The sequence below is a fragment of the Macrobrachium rosenbergii genome, chromosome 2 (genome assembly GCF_040412425.1).
Source record: "Macrobrachium rosenbergii isolate ZJJX-2024 chromosome 2, ASM4041242v1, whole genome shotgun sequence".
NCBI classification, from domain to species: Eukaryota; Metazoa; Arthropoda; class Malacostraca; order Decapoda; family Palaemonidae; genus Macrobrachium; species Macrobrachium rosenbergii.
The window spans coordinates 38090513-38098012 of record NC_089742.1 but is presented as its reverse complement, the minus strand read 5'-3'; the positions used below and the strand labels follow the sequence as shown (position 1 = coordinate 38098012).

The 7500-nt window shown below is 29.8% G+C and overlaps 1 long non-coding RNA gene across 2 annotated transcripts in view; it reads left to right on the top strand.

Moving 5' to 3' along the window:
- The window catches only part of LOC136845179 (uncharacterized), a 6521-nt gene extending 4922 nt beyond the window's left edge, over positions 1-1599 (top strand). The window contains exons 2-3 of one of the 2 annotated variants that reach the window (XR_010855100.1): positions 1-521; positions 644-1599. The exon at positions 1-521 is cut by the window's left edge and continues 886 nt beyond it. This is a non-coding gene — a long non-coding RNA (uncharacterized lncRNA). The other variant, XR_010855099.1, reaches the window with a different exon arrangement.
- The last annotated feature ends 5901 nt before the right edge of the window (positions 1600-7500 follow it).

Here is a 7500-nt window from a genome sequence, read left to right as displayed (position 1 = left end):
GGTTTTTTCACTAATCTTGTTATTCAAGATAATGTACACTTTATCATAGCAATATGAAAAGTTTTTTTTCACTAGATTTGTTATTCAAGATAGTGTACACTTTATCATAGCAATTTGAAAAGTTTTTTTTCACTAGACTTGTTATTCATGATAATATACACTTTATCATAGCAATATGAAAGGGTTTTTTTTCTTTTACTAGACTTGTTATTCAAGATAATGTACACTTTATCATAGTAATGTGAAAAGGTTTTCTTCACTACATAGAAATGTGAAAAGGTTTTTTCACTACACTTGTTATTCAAGATAATGTACACTTTATCACAGCAATATGAAAAGTTTTTTTTCACTAGACTTGTTATTCAAGATAATGTATTGTACACTTTATCATAGCAATGTGAAGTTTTTTTTTTTACTAGACTTGTTATTCAAGATAATGTACGCTTTATTACAGCAATATGAAAAGTTTTTTTCACTAGACTTGTTATTCAAGATAATGTACACTATCATAGCAATGTGAAGTTTTTTTTTTCACTAGACTTGTTATTCAAGATAATGTATGCTTTATTACATAGCAATATGAAAAAAGTTTTTTCACTAGACTTGTTATTCAAGATAATGTACACTATCATAGCAATGTAAGTTTTTTTTTCACTAGACTTGTTATTCAAGATAATGTACGCTTTATTACAGCAATATGAAAAGTTTTTTCACTAGACTTGTTATTCAAGATAATGTACACTATCATAGCAATGTGAAGTTTTTTTTTTCACTAGACTTGTTATTCAAGATAATGTACGCTTTATTACAGCAATATGAAAAGTTTTTTTCACTAGACTTGTTATTCAAGATAATGTACACTATCATAGCAATATGAAAAGGTTTTTTTTTCACTCGATTTGTTATTCAAGATAATGTACGCTTTATCACAGCAATATGAAAAGGTTTTTTTCACTAGACTTGTTGTTCAAGATAATGTCCACTTTATCACAGCAATATGAAAAGGTTTTTTTTTTCACTCGACTTGTTATTCAAGATAATGTACACTTTATCACAGCAATATGAAAAGGTTCTTTTCACTAGACTTGTTATTCAAGATAATGTACACTTTATCATAGCAATGTGAACAGTCTTTTTTTTTCACTAGACTTGTTATTCAAGATAATGTACGGTTTAACAGCAATATGAAAAGGTTTTTTTTCATTAGGCTTGTTATTCAAGATAATGTACGCTTTATCACAGCAATATGAAAAACTAATTTTTACTGTTATAAAGAAAGACTATCATGTAACAGTTTTTCATCTATAAGGTTTTTGAAATTAATGATTCAGTTTCGTAAATGGCATGTAAAAAATTAATTTCATTATTTTCACTAATGAAAATACTAATGTGTCAAAAGACTCATGATAATTAACACTCAAAAATTATATATGAATAAATCAGTACTGTACAACTCATGAAACTGAAAAACTGTCACCATTCAAAATTTCTTGACAAAATATAATACAACTTTTAATAACATATATTACTTCTTGTCCCTTTTCCCATTTTTGTGATAAATAAGGGAATTATAATATCAAGTTAATAAAATACTACTTATGTTGCTTTTCTTTTTCCTAGTGCATATTAATAAAAAGTTTTACCATTTCATCTGCGATATATTCATAACATGAAACGATATATATATATATATATATATATATATATATATATATATATATATATATATATATATTTATATATAATATATATATATATATATATATATATATATATATATATATATATATATATATATATATATATATATATATATATCGGCAATGTGAAGAGCGTGATATTCTCCGTTTATGATTCACACATTTTCTGGATGTGTGGAAAAGATATTGAACACCTCTAATTTTGGAGCTGAGTAAGTGGTGAGAAGATAAGAAACACAAAAGAAAAGAGAAAAGTGACAGGGACCGTCAAAGAATTAATACCCACCTTTATCACACTGAGACTTAAGGCCAGAAACAGTCAATGACATTAATGAAATTATATAACGTGCGTATGCATGCGAGCATTTGTGTTTACGTTAACTTGTAAAAAATGCGCGTGGATACAAATACTTGAAAGCATATACAACAAAAACGCAAAAAGACATAGAGAAATGATAGCAACAAAATGATCGTGGCAGGATGTCTTGTTAAACACTGCTAGTCGAGGGAAACAAGTCTGCGCAACATTCTGAACTTAACAACCTTCCTCGCACATACGTGGGCAAGAGTATCTGGAACCAGGAAACTAAAAAAACAGAGAGAGAGAGAGAGAGAGAGAGAGAGAGAGAGAGAGAGAGAGAGAGAGAGAGAAAGAGAGAGAGAGAAGCCTGATGAATGACTTCTAAGTTGGTTGAATATATCTAGCTGAGGTTCTCTTATAGCCTATATTTATATACTTGTACATTATATATATATATATATATATATATATATATATATATATATATATATATATATATAATAATATAATATAAAATATATATATTTACACACACATATATCTATCTATATATATATATATATATATATATATATATATATATATATATATATATATATATATATATATATATATATCCACTCTTCTCATAAGTTTGAAACTCTTCCAACACTAAATATTCAATGATATGAAAATATAACTGTCTGATTAATACACGGAAAGGAAGTATAGATGACACTCTCTCTCTTCTCTCTCTCTCTCTCTCTCTCTCTCTCTCTCTGTTTGTTCTATCTTACAAAATAATTCCTTTTATCTACAATTTCTCAGTGTTGTAAATTCTCAAATACAACGCCCAGCCATCCCCAAATACAGAATTGTGGCAAACGTCTGTTGCTCCTAAATAATGAACTAGAAGAAGAAGAAGAAGAAGAAGAAGAAGAAGAAGAAGAAGAAGAAGAAGAAGAAGAAGAAGAAGGATCCGGATTTAGCTTTAAGAAGAAGAAGAAGAGCAGGAGGAGGAGGGGGAGGAGGTCAGAGGGCTGACCGAGACGACATGAAAATTCCATCTCAGGAGAAGGATTAAATGGAAGGATATTGTGGGTATTCTCGATTAAGTGAAAGTTCCACGACAGAAGTCGCAAAATCATGTGATAACGTAAATGACCTCCATTAGGAACCAACTCTCTCTCTCTCTCTCTCTCTCTCTCTCTCTCTCCTCTCTCTCTCTCTCTCTCTCTCTCTCTCTCTCTCTCTCTCTCTCTCCGGCTTGTTTGTAAGATACTTACTTCTGCAAACGCGAAAAGATATTCCTAAGACATAAAAGTATACAAGAGTGAACGAGCTATATGCATGATTATAATGTATACACTTACAAACATAAACAGGCGACGACACACTTTCTAAATACATTATATAATATAATATATATACATATACATACACATATTAATATATACATACATATATATATATATATATATATATATATATATATATATATATATATATATATATATATATATATATATATATATATATGACACAAATAATCAACACACAATGCGTGTGGGTACAGAATAAATTTCTGACTTTCAACTGAAAGACCTGGGTTCGATCCTGATGTGAGTCAGAAATATATATATACATACATACACACACACATATATATATGTATATATATACGTACATATATACTTGTACATATATATATAAAGTGACTGTACTGCACTACTGGCATGCATCATGAAAGCAAAATCTTGTAACATACCAACTGACAGGAGTTCTGATACACAGGGCCTCATTTTCATTTAACCTTTAGTCACCAAAATGAACTTCATCCCAACATACCTGTGAGAGAAGAATAAAATGTTATTTAAAGAAGTCATAGACTTTCAACTGCGAGAGTATATAAGCAACAGCTAGCTCTTAGAATTTTAAAAATTAATAAAAAGTAAATAATTATATATATATATATATATATATATATATATATATATATGTTATATATATATATATATGTATATATATATATATATAATGCATATAAAATGAAAAAACTAATAAAACTTGAAATAGCATCTACATCAACAATAATAATAATAATAATAATACTAATAATAATAATAATAATAATAATAATAATAATAATAATAATTTTAATTAGAATTCCCCAAAATGTCATCTTTTGTCGCTGCCGCACAATTAAAAACAATTACAACGTACAATAAGCTTATGATACCAGCGTGATAAGTGCATTTAATTTTCACGGGTAATTGACTCCGCTAATAAGATGGTGTGAGGAAATTAACTTTTATTCATTCAAGTGTTGGTCGAAATCGAAATATATTTTCAAGATTTTTATATCTATATCAAATAGCTGTATATTTCTGTATATATAAATATACAGAAATAAAAACACATGTATATATATATATATATATACACACAGATACATAATATATATGTATATGTATATATATATATAGCATATATATATATATATATATATATATATATATATATATATATATATATATATATATATATATATATATATGTACATTAATAATACTTATGTATTTATTGTTTGTTCATTGGTGGTTTGGTTACTTTAATGAACTAAATTAATCTTTGAACAACATTCACCGTGGTCAGCCGTAAATACCAATAAACACATGAAGAGATAAAATCACACAAAAGAATAATGGTAGGTCGCCAACTGAAACTTCTGATCAATACAAGATTCTATTTTATTGCGCACAGATTATGGCAATTCAAATAACAGAGTACTGATTCAACTCTCAATAAAGAAAATCACTAATAGAATTTAACAGCACAACAAATCTTGCAATAAGGAAATCAACGATAAAATTCACAGCACAGCGAAGACCCTGTGGCTCGGGTAATACAGATTTTGGTTTCTTGCAATAATGCAGGTTGATAAGCCTGCCGCAGTAGGGGCAGAATTCTTCCCTGACCGGTCGGTACCGTTCTCGGCTAGCATTCTGCAGGGCCCGCGTTCGATTCTCCGACCGGCCAATGAAGAATTAGAGGAATTTATTTCTGGTGATAGAAATTCATTTCTCGGTATAATGTGGTACGGATTCCAGAGTAAGCTATAGGTCCCGTTGCTAGGTACCCAATTGGTTCTTAGCCACGTAAAATAAGTCTAATCCTTCAGGCCAGCCCTACGAGAGCAGTTAATCAGTTCAGTGGTCTGGTTAAACTAAGGTATACTTAACCTTTATCAGTATTACAGGCACAATCTCCAAGGAAATGCAGTTATGTCTTCAGGATACTTAAAGATTCCTTAACACTCCTGTTCCAATTCTAGAGAGAGAGAGAGAGAGAGAGAGAGAGAGAGAGAGAGAGAGAGAGAGAGAGAGAGAGACAGAGAGACAGAGAGGTTGTATTTGTCACATCTAACAATCCAATCACATGGAGGTTCATTTCTCTCTCTCTCTCTCTCTCTCTATTGGGGAGGGGAGGGGTAACGATGGGTGGGGAGAGGAAAAGGACGAAAGGATGTGTTTTTGGATCCGAAATTGCTTTCTCCACTTGGGTATGCCTTGGGGATAATTCTTCTCATTCCTTCTCCAGGAAATTAGGACGAATTCCATTCTTCAGCTCTCCCACAATAAACATACCCTTTGTTCTTTTGAAGATATATATATATAAGAAGATATATATATACATACTGTATATATATATATATATATATATATATATATATATATATATATTTATATATATATATATATATATATATATATATATATATATATATATATATATATATATATATATATATATATATATATATATATATACATACACACACATATATATGTGTGTGCGCATATAAATGTATATACATATACTGTGCATACATTTACTGTATATGCACACACTGACTTCACAAATTTCTCTTAAATTAATAAAGTAGTGATATAGTTTCGATAATAATAATAATTCTTTTTAATGAAGTTTGTTTGAAAGAGGGTCTTCTAACGAATAATAATAATAATAATAATAATAATAATAATAATAATAATAATAATCATCCTCTAGCACCCCTCAAATATAATAATAATAATAATAATAATAATAATAATAATAATAATAATAATCCCTCTATCACCCTCTTCAAGTATAATAATAATAATAATAATAATAATAATAATAATAATAATAATATATAAAAATAATAAATAGTGAGTGAAACCCGGGCCCTCAATCATGAAACCTTTGTGTCGCATGAACGTCACGTCTGGTTACCTACGACATCTCTCCTAAGACCACTCCGGACGCTAATAGTTAATCAGTGTCTAGGCCTATCATAAAGTCTGGGGATTCTCTAGGCCGCAGGCCTATTGAAAAGAGGCGCATCTTGTGTCTTCGTTAGAAGTTTCAGTATTTTAGTTTTTTCTTACGTAAAAAATATAGCCTATATATAAATACACACGCGCGTGCGCGCACACACACACACACACACACACACATATATATATATATATATATATATATATAATTTTTCATCAAAATTTAATGGCGCCGAGAAGGAAGGAGACTTCTTTAATCCCTTTCCTTAAAATTTGTTGAGGCCGTACGAACCTATGCATTAAATCAAGTACATGATGGTTAGTCGACGGATGTGGGTGGCAACGAGGAGAATGAAAGCATGGGGCGAGCAACCTCATCCCAAGAAGACGTCCTGTGGTCCTGGGAAGTTGTCCCTCCAAGAGAAAGGCGGCTCTCTCTCTCTCTCTCTCTCTCTCTCTCTCTCTCTCTCTCTCTATATATATATATATATATATATATATATATATATTTTATATATATATATATATATATATATATATATATATATATACTGTATATATATATATATACTTGTATATATATATATTATACATACACAAACACACATATATACAGTATATATCATGTACATATATACATAGATACACACATACATACATACGTACATACATACATACTCGTACATACATACCTCTAGAGATCTGCGATCTTCCTAATACTGAGCAGCTTCCCGCAACTCTTGACCGAAGACATCACAAGCTGTATTGGCTACGCTTCTTACTTTTACGAGACAAACACCGACGCCCGACTAACCATTTTTTGTCATGAGTGTCAGACCGACCGTAAATCCGAGTGTATATAACCCATGAAAGCCAATTCTTATTACTACGTAAAATACCAGTGTGCCATTTATTCGTGTAATCATTACAGTGCAAGTCATATAAAATTATCCCAGTTAATCAGTCAACCATTATTATTAAAAATGTTCAAGTGAAATTGACTATAGTTTCTGCCTCTACGTTGAGATAAATTTATGCCATGTAAAGGACACCTTCCCACATAAAAACACACATGAACATTAAAAAATAAAAAGAGAGAGACACAAAGAAAGCTACAAGACTAAATTGGTGAAAGAAAACCATGGATAAAAACCTATATGTAACAATGACATACAAATATGTACCTTCAAGACACAAC